Source organism: Crocuta crocuta, unplaced genomic scaffold (assembly GCF_008692635.1).
Source record: "Crocuta crocuta isolate KB4526 unplaced genomic scaffold, BGI_CrCroc_1.0 scaffold586, whole genome shotgun sequence".
In the NCBI taxonomy this organism is placed as follows: domain Eukaryota; kingdom Metazoa; phylum Chordata; class Mammalia; order Carnivora; family Hyaenidae; genus Crocuta; species Crocuta crocuta.
In genome coordinates, this window is record NW_027532407.1 from 2,996,534 (window position 1) to 3,012,149 (window position 15,616).

The 15,616-nt window shown below is 36.8% G+C and overlaps 1 long non-coding RNA gene across 1 annotated transcript; it reads left to right on the forward strand.

Moving 5' to 3' along the window:
- The first annotated feature begins 625 nt into the window (after positions 1-625).
- On the forward strand, positions 626-14,142 carry LOC144243641 (uncharacterized). Its single transcript, XR_013338719.1, has 3 exons — positions 626-846; positions 12,930-13,619; positions 14,081-14,142. It is a non-coding gene; the product is annotated as an uncharacterized LOC144243641 (long non-coding RNA).
- The last annotated feature ends 1,474 nt before the right edge of the window (positions 14,143-15,616 follow it).

Genomic DNA, 15,616 nt, shown 5'->3' on the forward strand with positions numbered 1-15,616 from the left:
AAGTTCTCTTTCGGGAATAAAACGTCCCATTTATGCAGCTCCAAAGCATTCCCTTCCGGACTGTCAACGGAATAGTGATGAGCCAGGCACTTTGATGTTGCCTTGAGAATTTAGCGCATGTTTTGAGCTTCTGGCATCATATGTAAATAGTACTAATTGGAATAGAGATCCTGGAAAAATCTCATTATATTGAAGAACATCTTATTTTGGGGTTAAATAGTAGGACCCAACTAGTAACGGTTGAAACCTAACAGAAAGAAAACAACTTACTTGTGAACAGTTGCATTTTTCAGGTCTTAAGAGGCTATCACGGAGAGATTTCCTTACCTTTTTAACCAAATCTTTTTCCAAATATGTGAAGTGATAACATTTTGAAGGTAGAGGGGGAAAATGAGTGTTATTTCTACTGTTCTGGAAAATCAGTATCTACTACATGATATAGCATGGGCAGAGTGAACATTTTACTAATATGAGAAATTTTAGAATGATCCTGATTGGTAATAGTACATGTATTTTAGAATTGTGTTAATTATAAACCTAAATTTTATCTAGATTCTAGAAGTTTTAAAGAATTTTTTCTTATCCTCTTTTTCTTTTATAGGAATTCTGCTTGGACTCAGTACAGTATTAGCACAGAATGGTTTTCACTAAATGTAGATTCTAATGAATTATTTTTCAGCAACAATTCAAACATAGTGAAAACCTTTTCAATTCTCGCTTAACCAATAGCTGTGAAAAAACAGTGCTTATTGTTAATTAAAATGCAAAACCACCCACAACTACTTCGAAGACCTTTACCTCCAAAAGTCCCTAAGCTGCCTTTATCTAAGAAGAAAGTCTATACAGGTATGTGTATTAATCAAATATGTTACTCAGTTTATTTATTTTTCATGGAAATTTCTCAAGATGCACAGTTCAGAATCACAATAGTGAAAAAGACTCTCACTGGTAACCAGTAACTTCCAAATGTTTGTTGTGAGATGATAACATCCAATTCATTTCTACAGTTACAGTTGATCTTCATTGTTTGTTACCTAACTGCTAAAATTATTTCTAACACCCAAAACACTACCTTGTACTATACTTTATCTTTTTAACTCAATGATATGTCAATGAAGAACCCTTCAGAGCAGTAGAGACAGCTCTTTCTCCTTTTATAATAAGTGAAACTGTGTGTAAGAGAGTAGGATATATGGTAACTCTCAGTCACTAGCGGATGGATATGTGCAGGCAGTGAAAACATACATGTTCCCCCAGCTGCCGTCTAACAAAGGATATGCCCTGCCTTCTTGTTTCAGCTCTCATACTGTCAACAACTGCCCTTTTCTCAGTCTGTTCAGTCTTTTTCCTCAGTGTCACGTTTTAAAATTTTTTGTGCCTTTTGTTGGTGCTTTTGCTATCTAAAATAGCCCCCAGTAACAGTGCTCAAGGGCTGTCTGGTGTTCCTAAGCCCAAGAAGGCTGCGATGTGCCTTACAGAGAAAAACATGTGTTAGCTGAGCTTCCTTCAGGCATGAGTTGCAGTGTTGTTGGCTGTTCAATATGAAGCAATCAGCAATATATGTTAAGTGTCTTTGAATAGAAACATGTATCAAACAAGATTATGTACTGATTGGTTGTTGATAATGTTGAGACCAGAAGCTTAGAGGAAACTAGACCTATATTTGCCTTAGAAGCAATGGCTCAGTACTGGATAATTCAGTGTTCACTGAGATTTTATAGAATAGAATGGCCACGAATAACAAGAATTGACTGTACTTCCTTGCACAGTGCTGGGAATTGGGGATGTAATGATGAGCAAAAGAGCCTTTGTCCATCCTCTTTATTCGTTGACCTCTGTTTGGATCAAATAATATATAAGTAATTGTAAAATTACATTGTGATAAGTGCAGTGAAGTGAGGAGGAGCCACTTGGATAACCATAACTTTATATAAAGCCCTTCATCCTCTGTTTATGTATGTGGTATCTGTTGATCCTTACAGCAATGATAAAAGCATGTTTCCACTTCTTTCCCCTTTTCAGTGCCCTCAGTCACCTTATTTTAGTTGATTGTATTCATTATTTTAGAATGTATTTCATTATTTTAGCGTAAACATGTATACTATTAAATTTGCCTAGTCTATAACTTGATTTAGAGTGTTAAATTATTGCCTTTGATTCATGGCTATTAAAGATGTATAAATCAACATGCCCTATACTATCTCCAATTTCCTATCCCACTTTCCTTTTCAGCTTTTGTTATATCATTTCTACATTGTCATTTCTAGAATGTTCTATATTTCTACATTTACAACCTATTCTGTAACAATAATGCCCACAGTTATATGGATTTACTGCTCATGACCGGTTCTTTTGTTGTAGTTTTTTCATTCATCTTTTGGTTAAAGTCTATCCTCTAGTACAGAGTTCTCACTATTCACATTTTGGGATGGAAAATTTCTTTTGTCGGGGAGGGGGCTCTCTTGAAGGTTCTATGACCTTGACTGTTAATAATCCTGTGTTTCTAAAGGCTCTTGGTGGAGCATTTTGCATATAATAGGTGTTCAAACTATTTGTTCTTTAAATCCATTAAAACTTAAAATGACTGAAATACAATTTGTAAAAATGAATATTCAAACACTGAAATAAAACCCTGAAATAAATACCTATAATTTGTATAAGATGCTAGATGCCATAGGGAGTTAATGACATGAGTGATCTGGTCCCTGCCTTTCAGGATGTTTTAAGACCTTTAATCAAGTTCTAAAGGTGAGATACCCATAAAATAAAAACCTTAAGAGTATAAAGCAGCATAAAATTATGTCCAATTAATGGTATAGACAATAGTAGTTCATACATGTGAGTGAGCACTGGAGCAGGAATGCGGCTTGAACTAAGACTTGAAGAATAACTAAAAGTGGAGTGAAATACGTTTTATAGAGGAGACTTGTGTAGTGTAGTTTTTGATGGCAGAGGAGAGTCTATTGGAAAAGTAGAAATTTAAGATACTAGAAAAAATCACAGAGAAATGTATCAAAGAATAGAGTAGTATGGAATTGAAAAGAGATATTGTCTTCATTGGGAAGATATTCCTAAGCACCTCTTCCCCCTTCACCTGGTCAGAGTACCTTCCTTTATGTTCCCATAGCATTCCATGTTTACCCTTACCAAGTGCGTGTCATTCTCTAGTATAACTGCTCACCTGCCTAGTTTCTACATTTAATTGTGAGATGTTTGATGGCAGTGAGGTTTGTGCTGTGTGACTGTACCCTCAGCACAATGTATACAGCTGGCCCATGGTACGTGTTAAATGTTTATTGATTAATGAGAGCAGTAAATGTGGGCTATATTAATCAAGAAAAATGGATTGATTAAGGTTTTTAGGTAGACATTAAAAGAAGAATGATTTCAATTGGTTAGTAGGAGAAGGTATTCCATGCAGTGTGATCAGCATAAGAAATTAAATTACAAACGAGCAGTATGGACTTTGTGATTGGCAGTAATAATTAGAGTATCTGAGGGTTTCCACTAGAAACTAATGAATCATTAGACACCAAAGTCACATAGATATTTTTTGTTTATTTATTTATTTATTTTTGAGAGAGAGGGAAAAAGCCCACATTTAGGGGAACGGGAGAGAGAGGGAGAGAGAGAATCCCAAGCAGGCTTGCCCAATGCAAGGCTGAATCTCACAACTTCAAGATCATGACCTGAGCCAAATTCAAGAGTCAGAGGCTTACCTGACTGAGCCACCCAGGTGCCCTGTTTTTTTAAAAAAATGTTTCCAGTTCACACAGATTTTTACTCACCAAACTAAGGAATCTGAATTATCACTGATAAGATTCAGATAATTTGATGAAAACTTTATAAGGTTGTATCAGAAAATCAAGGGTGAAGTTAAATTGATGAAGACTAGGATAATGGCAGTGAAAATTAGAAGGGAAAATTTGGTTTTTTAAAAATATCACTTAACTATGAGAAAAGGAGGTTAAAATGCAATAGCCTGTGTGGAAGCACTTTATAAGCTATAAAATCACTGAGTGGTTGTAAGATGTTATGATACTTGTAATACCTCTCACTTGGTCTGGACTTATTTGCTGACTTGTAGGAACCTGGAACAGTGCAAAATGCACTACAGTGGGAATCCAGGGATCTGAATTCTGGTCATAGCTCCAACACTCATAAGATGTGTGGCCTTAGGAAGTCATTAAGTCCACATGTCTTACCTTTCTATTCTGCAACAGCAGAACTTAATTAGGTCACTGATTGTCTGTCTTCATCTCCACTGTAAACCAAATCCCAGAGAACAATAGCTCACTTTTTCTGTGATTCCCATGGTAGGAAAGGAAAGAGGAGTGGGACAGAGGAGGAAAGCGGTGGGGAATTAGAAACTTTAGAGTTGACATATATAATTTGAATATAGTCTGGAGTTGATTAATTGGATGTGTTAAATGTGAGGAGTTAGAAGTATGGCAGACAGAAAAATAACCCCACAAAAGATATCAACATCCTAATTTCTTGAACCTGTGAATGTTATCTTCTATGGCCAAAACAGATAGAAAGAAAGAAGGAAAGAAAGAAAGAAAGAAAGAAAGAAAGAAAGAAAGAAAGAAAGAAAGAAAGAAAGAAAGAAAATGTTATATGGCATTCCATATATGATCAAGTTAAGTATCTTGTGATGAAAGATTATTTTGGATTATTCAGGTGGGGCCCAAATGCAATCACAGGTCTCCTTATAAGAAAGAAGCAGAGGGAGATTACATACACACACACACACACACACACACACACACAGAAGGTGATAGGAAGATGGAGCAAAGAGAGATTTGAAGATGCTGGCCTTGAAGACAGGCGTGATGTGGCCACAAGCCACGGCGTGCTGGCAGCCACCAGAAGCTGGAAGGGGCAAGGAGTGGATTCTCTACAGGAGAGTCCAGAGAGAACAGGGCTATGCTGGTACCTTGAGTTTGGGCTCAGTTATATAATTTTGGACTTCTGGCTTCCAGAACTGTGAGATAATAAATTTCTGTTGTTTTAAGCCATGAAGTTTGTGGTTATTTGTTGCAGCAGCTAGAGGAAACTAATACAAGAAGAATCTAGGATTCAAGTTTGTGTGTGTGTGTGTGTGTGTATGTGTGTGTGTGTGTGCATGCATGTTCATGTGTGTGACTAGATAAAAGATGTATCTCTATGAGATACAAGAGGACAGAAACTGCTGATACGTTTGTGTAGACATGATAAGTTTGAGGTGCTTAGGGATTCCAGACCCAGATTTAGAATTATTATTGTATATGGAAAATTAGTTAAAATGAGAGGAGGGATAATGGTAGAATCTTTGGGAATACTAAGTGGTAAATTGAGAAAGAGAAACGTTTGCCTAGAGAAAGATAAATGGGCAGGTGGTTGGAATGGAAAAATGGCTTTCATGAGAGTCAAGGAAAGAGTGAATTTCATGGAGAATAGGGTGGATTAGAGTATCAAATGCAAAGAGGAGGTCAAATAAAGGTAAATAATAGTGTGTACCCAATAGGTTTAACAACAAGATACCAACAATAACTTTGTGATAATAGCTTTGGTAGTAGAGGTGGAAAATTCCAGGTCATAAAGGTTCAAAGAGTATATAGGAGGAAACTTTCAGTTTCAGCTTCAAAATGTAAACAGATTGAAAGTCATCAGTCATATCTTCATAAGGGGAAAAAAATAAACAAAATGATAATCAGTGACTTTCTTAGATCCATCAAAAAATATGATGGTGCCTGGGTGGCTCAGTCAGTTGAACGCTGACTCTTGATTTTGGCTTAGGTCATGATCCCAGGGTCATGGGATCCAGCCCTGCATTGGGCTCAATGCTGAGCATAGAGTGAGCTTGAGATTTTTCTCTTCTTTCTCTCTGTCTCTCTCTCTCGGTAAAATGCTCAACTGAAACCAAAAAAAGAATAAAAGGAAGGGAATATTAAAAAAAAAAAAAAGCAGCAGCAGTATACATGTTCTCCATATGCCAATTTAAAAAAATGTTATAGAGAGGAAGGCAAACCATAAGAGACTTTTAAAAAAATTTTTTTTTCATAAGAGACTTAAATACAGAGCACAAACTGAGGGTTGATGCGGGGGGCAGGGGAGAGGGGAAAACGTGTGATGGGCCAAATTGTTGGGATGAGCACTGGGTGTTGTATGTAAGCAACGAACCACGGGAATCTACCCCCCCCAAACCAAGGGCACACTGTACACACTGTATGTTAGCCAACTTGACAATAAATTATATAAATAAATAAACAAACAAACAAATAAATAAATAAAACTGCTACAGTAGATTAAAAAAACATGACCCAATTATATGTTGTCTACAAGAAACTTACTTTTTTAAAAATTATTTGTTTATTTTGAGAGAGAGAGTGCGTGCAAGTGGGGGAGAGGCAGAGAGAGAGAGAGAAAGAGAGAGAAAATCCCAAGCAGGTTTTATGCTCTCAGTGCAGAGTCTGACTTGGGGCTCAAACTCACGAACTGTGATATCATGAACTGAGTCAAAATCAGAAGTCAGACACTTAACCAACTGAGCCACCCAGGCACCCCCACAAGAAACTTACTTTAAATATAAAAACACTGATAGGTTAAAAGTAAATGTATAGAGAAAGACATACCATACTAACACTAGTCTAAGGAAAAAAAAAGTGGCTATATTAATTTCAGACAGAGCAGATTTCAGAACAAGAAAAGTTATTAGAGAAAAATAGGAGCAATACTTACTTATAATGGGGTCAATTCTTTAAAAGGACATAAAAATCTTTAACTGACATGCACCTAAGAAAGAGAGAGTCAAAATATTTCAAGCAAAAACTGCTAGAATTGTTAGGAGAAATAGATAAATCCATTGTTATAGTGAGAGTTCCACACCCCTTATTGGTAATTAACAGATCTTGCAGGCAGAAAATTAGTAAGGATTTAGTTTAACCAAATAGTACCAACAATTGACAGGATACAATTGACATTTGTAGAGCACTTCATCTACCACAGCAGAAAACATTCTTCTCCCTCACATAAGACCCTAATCAAGCTAGACCACATTCTGGGCCATAAAACACACTTAAAAAAAAACAACAACAACAGATACTATGTGGTGTTTGTTCTCAGAGCACAATGGGATTAAACTAAAAATCAGTAACAGAAAGATATGTGGAAATCCAAAAATATTTGGAGACTAAACGTACTTAAATAGCACAGGGGTCAAAGAAGTCAGAGATATTTTAAAATGTTTTGAACTGAATGAAAAGAAAATAACAGCCTATCAAAATGTGCGGTGCAAAACAAAAGGGCTTAAAAGGTATGTCTAGCCTTGAATGCATATTTTAGAAAAAGAAGATTAATCTAAAGCACATACTTTAAACTTTTACTTTAGGAAACTAGAAAAAGGAGAAGAATATAAACCCAGAGCAAGCAGAAGGAAAGAAATAATAATTAGAGCAGAAATTAAGTTGAAAAAATCAACAAAATCAAAAGCTGGTTCGTGGAAAGATTAATAAAATTGATAAAACTCTAACCAGGCTATCTAAGAAAAAAGAGAGAAGAAATAAATTACTACTATCAGTGATGAAAGAGGGTTCATTGCTTTTAAGTCTATAGACATTTTAAAAAAGATAAATACATATTATGAACAACTCTAGGCCCACACGTTTGGTAACAGATAAAAGGGACAAATTCTTTCAAAGACATAAACTACCCAAACTCACAATACGTAAAATATATAATCTGTTATAAATAATGTTTATATTTATAACTAATCTATTACTTTATAGTCTTGAAGAGGCCTATTTTTTTTAAAGAAATTGAATCAGTAATTAATAACTTTGCAAAATAGAAAGCACCAGGCCCAGATAGATAGGGTCACTGGTGAATTCTACTAAACATTTAAAGTGGAAATTATATCCATTCTCTACAAACTGTTCCAGAAGATAGAAGCAGAGAGAACACTTCCTAAATCAACTTGTGAGAGCAGTATACCCTAATACCAACACTAGACAAAGAAATTACAAGAAAACTACAGATAAATATCACCCATGAACATAAATGCTAAAATCCTCCACAGAATTTTAGCAAATTGAATCCAACAATGTATGAAAATAATTGCATACCATGACCAAGTGGGGATTTATTCTAGATATGTAAGACTGGTTTAATGCTCAAAAATCAGTTAATTTAATCCATCAGATCAATAGCCTAAAGAAGAAAACTCATGTGATCATATCAGTAGATATAGAAAATCCATTTGTCAAAATCCAGCATGCCTTCGTGAAATAATTCTCAGCAAACTAAGAATAGATGAGAACTTTCTCAACTTGATAAAGAAGATCTACCCCAAATCCCACAGCTAACAACATCTTTAATGGTGAGAAACTAGATGCTTACCCCCTAAAATGACAAGCAAGGGAAGGATGTCCCCTCTCACCACTGCTATTAAGCAATTGTACTAAAAAATCCTAGCCTAATGCAATAGGACAAGAAAATGAAATAAAAGCTGTACAGGTTGAGAATAAAGAAATAAAACTGTCTTTATTCTACATAGAAAATCCCAAAGAATCAACAAAAGAACTCTTGGAAATAATAATAAACAATTATAACGATGTTACAAGATACAAGATTAATAAACATAAATCAATTGCTTTCCTATATGCCAGCAATGAACAGTTAGAATTTGAACTACAACTTACTTTAGTATCAAAACACACTACAATTAATTTAGGCATAAACCTAATAATGTATTACAGGATTTATATGAGTAAAACTACAAAATTGTGATAAAAGAAATAAAAAATATATAAATAAATGGAAAGCTATTTCATCTTCATGAATAGGAAGATTCAATATTGTTAAGATGGCAATTATTCTAAACTTGATCTACAGAGTCAAAGAAATCTCAGTTAAAATACCAGCAAGTTACTTAGTGTATATTGACAAAATTATTCTAAACTTTATATGTAAGGAAAAATACAATACCGAAGAAGGTAAAGGAAGTAAAATAGTCACCACTCAGTTTTAAGACTTTATAGTAATAAAGACAGTGTTGTATTGGCAAAATAAAGGACAAGTAGATCAATGGATGAAAATAGAGAGCCAAGAAACAGATATTCACAAATATAGTCAACCAATCATTGACAAAAGAACAAAGAACAAAGATAAAGTCTTTTCAGTGTATGGTCCTGGAACAAATTAACTAGGTATCCACACACAAAAAATAATAATAATAACCCCAAAACTTAACCTAGGCCAGACTTTACACTTTTCACAAAAATTAACACAAAAGAAGCATAGACCTAAATGTACAAATGCAAAACTACAAAACTTCTAAAATATAACATAGGGAAAAAATCTCGATGACCATGGATTTGGCAATGACTTCTTAGATATGACATCAAAGGAAAAGTCCATGAAATGGAAGATTTATCAGGTTTATATTTCCAACTCTTTCCTTTGGAACATTCCCTTATGCATTAAATAGAAATAAAACAATACATAATAAAAATGAACAACCCATAAAGAAAAAATTGGTAAGATGAAATCCATTAAAATTAAAAACTTCTACTCTGTGAAAGACATTGTTAAAAGAATAAGAAGACAAGCCACATGCTGGCAGAAAATATTTACCAAACACATCTGATAAAGGATTTGCATCCCAAATGAAGGAACTCTTAAACTAAACAATAAGAAAAGAACTGAACTAAAATGTGGTCTAGAGGCCACTGGGTGGCTCAGTCAGTTGAGCATCTGACTCTTGATTTCAGCTCAGGTCATGATCCCAGGTTCCTGAGATGGGGCCCAGCATTGGGCTCCACACTAAGTGTGGAGCCTGCTTGGGATTCTATCTTTCTTCCTCTGCCCCTCTCCCTTGCTTGCATGCACACACACATTCTCTCTCTCTCTCTCTCTCTCTCAAGTAATAATAATAATTTTAAAAATAATAAAAGTGAGCTAAATATCTGTACAGTCACTTCACTGAAGATATCCAGAAAGCAAATAAGAATAGGAAAAAAAATACCACTAAACGTTTAAAAACAAAAACATTTTTTTAAAAGGGGGGACACCTAGGTGGCTCAGTTGGTTAAGTGGCTGACTTCAGTTCAGGTAATGATCTCGCAGTTTGTGGATTCAAGCCCCACATCGGACTCTGTGCTGACACCTCAGTCTGGAGCCTGCTTCACTTTCTATGTCTCCCTTTCTCTTTGCCCTTACCCAGCTAGTGTTCTGTTTCTCTCTGTCTCTCGACAATGAATAAAAATGTTAAAAAAATGTTTTTAAGAAAAAATGCTTAGCACCAAAAAAGAAGGAAATTAAGAAAAAAGATAAACAATGCTTAATATCATTTGTCATTAGAGATAACAAATTAAAACAACAACGAGATACCGCTGCATACATAGAGTAGTTAAAATACACAACACTAACACCACCAAATGCCAGAGAAGAACAAAAGAAACTCTTACTCATTCAAGGCTGTGTACTGCGTGATTCCAACTACTATAGTATTTTGGAAAAGGTGAAACAATAACATGGACAAAAAAAGAATCACTGACTGCCAGAAATTTGTTCAGAGAGAGAAGTATGGAATAGGTGAAGCACAGGGGAATTTTAAGATGGTAACATTATTTTTTATGATACTATAATAGCAAACGCATGATCTTACACATTTGTCAAAGTCTATGGAAATGTGCAACACAGAGAATGAACCCTAATGTAAAGTATGGACTTAAATTAATTGTATGTCAACACTGGTTCATCCATGCGCTCACTAATCAAGATGTTAATAATAGATAAAATTGCAGGGAAGGGGAATATATGGGAATTGTACTCTTGCTCAAGTGTTTTCATATCTAAAATTGTTCTAAAAAGAAAGACTATTAATTTATTTAAAAGTTACAGACTAAATAAAGAAGTCATCAAACTGAGTGTCAATTAGTCCACACTCCAGAAGGATAAATATGGTGAGATGGTGGTGGTTGGAGAAAGTTCTGGAGTTTGTTGAGGATCTTGCTTGTGTTATTATGTTTTGTTTTAATATGGGAGAGAGGGGAAAAGGTGAAGATAGTGGTGTGACCATTTGTTTTGAATGAGCTAGTTTTTATTAGTTCCATATAAGCAGGAAGCAAACATTATTCTCCTACTACTGCCCTTCAAACTCACACGGGGCAGACATCTCTCCTCCAAGGCTTTTCTAGTCCATTTTACCTATTAGCCTTGTGTCCTTTTCAGATATTAAATATTTCCATCTAAATCATTATTGCTTTTTAGTAGGCAATCAAACCTGCCCTTTCTCCCAGCTCAGACTACATCTGCAAATTTTTAGACAAGCCAGAGGGGGGCACCTGGGTAGCTCAGTTGGTTAAGCATCCGACTTCGGCTCAGGTCATGATCTTGCAGTTCGTGAGTTCAAGTCCCACATCAGGCTCTGTGCTGACAGCTCTGAGCCTGGAGCCTGTTTCAGACTCTGTGTCTCCCTCTCTCTCTGCCCCTCCCCTCCTTGTGCTCTGTCTCTGTCTCAAAAATAAATAAACTATAAAAAATTAAATAAAAAAAAAAAGACAAGCCAGAGGAAACAGGGGCATGACAAGTTCTTCCACCTCTTCTTTACTCCTTTTCCCCAACTTACAGTTTCTGCTCCTCCATAGGTGGGGCTAGGGATGGAGAAGAGTTAAGGAGTTAAGAATCAGGCATCAGTCTCTGTACTCCCTGAAATGCCAGGAGACACAAGTCGAGTAGTTTCAAGGACTCTCTTGCCTTGATTGGGCGGGCTAATCCTTTTTTGCTACTCTAAGTATAATTGGGGGAGGTGAGTAAGGGAATAATGAGGTGTCATTTTCTCCTTGGGACATACATTCCTGTTCTCGAAATGGTTCTCTGAGAATTCCCCTCATTGTTTGAGGTGGGAGGAAATCATCCTCTTCCACCTACCATGGGGAGGGGAAGATCAAAGAAACATGGATTCCAATAACTCTATCCAGAAGAATTCCTCTCTCTGAACTTGGGTCAGACTCTAGCCATCTCTTGTATGTAGACAGCAGATGGGTGAGAGCTGGGTTTCTTTTGGCTAGCTCTTTGTAAGCCTTGCCTTAATGAATCTGTTATCTCTTCTTTAGAATGCAGAGGTCCTCACCATTTATTGTATTCAATTAAGACAGTGGGAAAAAGTCATTTAACATTCTGTCCCACAGGAGAGAGAAAGCATATTCGGTGTATTGAGGTACCAAGGAATGCAGGCCATAGTGTGTTTTCTGGACCTAGGAGAGAAAATAACACTCACCATTGTAACCTAACTGAACTTGTAGTGCTTTGCATCCAGCATCAAGATATTATCGTTTTCAAAAGCCACATTGGTCTGATGTTTGGCCCTGAAAAGAAATTTAAGTCTTTGCTCAAAGAAGTTTCAAATGAGGAAGACATAATGAAGAATGATAAATAACAAAACTTCATCAAAGTCATGTTTACCCATCCGTATTTCCAGTTTTAGTAGCATCCTATCCTTTCTAAATCGAATACAATTTAGACTTTTCACTTTTCCAATTGATCACTCAAACTTTTTTTTTTTAATGTTTTATTTATTTCTAGGAGAGAGAGAGAGAGACAGCGTGAGCAGGGGAGGGTCAGAGAGAGAGGGAGTCACAGACTGAAACAGGCTCCAGGCTCTGAGCTGGCAGTCAGCACAGAGCCCGACGCGGGGCTCGAACCCACAAACTGCGAGATCATGACCTAAGTGAAAGTCGGACGCTTAACCGACTAAGCCACCCAGGCGCCCCTGATCACTCAAACTTTACCCCAGTCAGCTAAACAAAAGTCCTCATAGCTGAGCAGTTATATACAGAAATTCTTAGAAGGTGAAAGAGGGTGAGTATGAACACAAAGACATTAAATTTTGCCCCTGATACCTTGATAAATATAAACTAATTATGCCTTTTTTTTTTCTGGTTTAGCCAAGACTGGTAAAACTAAGCCAAAACGTGTGAAGCTCACTCTAGAAAAAACCACTTCAACTGAAAGAGAGAAAACGAGTCTTCCTGATGTTTCAAGAGATCGATCACAAATCCCTATCAATATCCAAACTCTCTTTGTTGATTATCATGTACAGGAAAGACTGAAGACTATTTCAATACCAAGGAAACATTTTAAGAGGGTCTATTGGCACTTTCCAGAGACTGCTACTGGCTCCATATTTTTTCCAAGCTGTCATTCAGCCTCAAGTCGAATTTTTTGGAAAGAAACAAGCCAAATGGAAACTTCAAGAAAAGCAAAACAAGCAGCATCAAAAAGAAAAAATCTTCATGCTGATAACATCTTCAAAGACCTTCTGATTCTCTCCTCAGAGTTCTCCAGACCTGCAAGAGCCCCTTCCCCAGTTATTACTCCCAAGCTCAAGGAATTTCTCCCTGAGTCTCTACCTTTATCAACGAAGAAAACCTTTGTTTTTAAGAAACGTCTGATAGATTTAAGTGAAACAGAGCCAGGGCCTCTACTAAGAAGTATGCCTGTTAAAGCAGAAAGCCAGTGGTCTGAACATTTAAAACAAAACACTGCAGTGGTACTAACTATTAGTCATTTTCCAGGTGCCCTTGTTCTACCACCACCAATTTTACCAAGAAAACCTCGAAGACAGTCATTGTTAGGTAAATCCACTTTGAACATGGTTTGTAATAATGGGGCCAAGTAGAACAAAGGGGAGAGAAGGCATGTAAGCAAGGCTGTTTTCCCATTGGGTTTGCAGATGGGGATGCTGGGATCCCTTTTTCCCATACATACATTCAATATATGAACCAGAATGCAGTAACAGAAGTATCGACCTTGCAGGTCTGCCAAGGTCAAACTGGGTGCTCTACTCAGATGGTGGTAGTGGGAACCAGATGAGGAAGTTCAAAGGATCAGAAAAGTCAGTATAAAAGAGGAGTGAGAATGAACAGTCATTCAAAAGGTGATCAAGATGAACTCGAGAAGCAGAATGCCAAGGCTGCATATTTCTTGGATAATCCAAATTCGTTAAAAGATGGACAATGATAATGAAATCATAACACCCCGAACATGCATGTTCACAAGTATCCAAAAAGTTGTTTCATTTTTTTCTTTATTCTAGAAGCTCAAGTAGCAGAATCTAAAAATGTGGAAAGTGCTTCAAGGCAAAGCATGTCAAACCTGAATGAAGGTAAATGCTAAGCTTATTTCATTCTTTTAAAAAACTGTATAGAAATGTATCTTTCTACAAAAGTATTCATGATTTTGTGTTGGTGTATGTGTGTGTGGTTCACACATACTTCTCACCTCATGTTCAACTCTTTAGGCCATTTACTCAGCAACTATTTTTTAAGTATTGACTATAAACCCAAGTTTGTACTAATGCTGAGAACATAAAAGCTGGAGTATTCTTAATCTGCGCGGGTTAGATAAACATGCAACAATGAAAGTTAATGACTTTCCATGTGCCAGGCACTGTTCTAGATGCCTTAACTTTAGTTACTTAGCAGAAACAAATGAAAAATCATCTTTAAAGAAGATTACATCGGGCACCTGGGTCGCTCAGTTGGTTTAGTGTGTGGCTTTGGCTCAGGTCATGATCTCATGGTCCATGAGTTCAAGCTGTGATTGAGGCTGTGTGCTGACAGCTCAGGGCCTGGAGCCTGCTTCTGATCCTGTGTCTCCCTCTCTCTGCCCCTCTCCCGCTCTCACTCTGTCTCTTACTATCAAAAATAAATAAACATTAAAAATTTTTTAAAGAAGATTATATCATTGTAGGCCCACATTATTTCTACAGTCTCACAGCATGTAGTAAGCAATTCACAATTATGAGGCACACAAAGAGAGAGACGAAATGAATGAAAACTAACAGAGAAGTAAACAGTAAAAACATACCCACAGGAGATCCAGGTGTTAGAATGATCAGGTACAGGTTTTAAAATAACCTGAAGACTTCTAGTCTAAGATTGAGTGTCTTGGACCAACCTTCTCACCAAAATCAACTATTAAAGCTGCCCCATCTATATAAAATAGCTAGGGGAGGTATTGGAGAGTAATCATTGCAGGCCTGAGTGTGAGTGGGTGCAATCTTTGAAATAAGGGAAGCTTATGAGTTAGCTCTACATTTGCCTTGGTGTTTGCCTGAGGTCACTTGTGGTCTTAGAGAATAGAGCACAAGCAGAAAGTGGCAGCATTGCTGAGCTGAGGAGAGAGTCCTGGTACTTCAGAACTGTCACGAGAGCTGGGGCTGGATGCAAAGTGTCAGAGGACACAAGTGAATCCAAATATCTGCATATGTATCCACTGGTTTCTTTTTGTTTTAATTTTTGAAATGTTGATTTATTTTTGTAAAAAGAGAAAGAGAGAGAGACAAAGAGGGCACACAAGTAGGCGAGGGGCCGAAAGAGAGGGAGACACACACACACAGAATCCGAAGCAAGCTCCAGGCTCTGGCTGTCATCACAGAACCCTACATGGGACTTGAACTCAGGAACTGTGAGATCATGACCTGAGCCAAAGTCAGCCGCTGAAACAACTGAGCCATCAGAAGTCCTCATATCCACTGATTTCTAAGCAATGCATGTGCAAGACAATACTCTAAGAAACGCAGAAAACAACATCAGCTGAGAAGCTAAGGAAGTGAGCATGTATTTTCAGA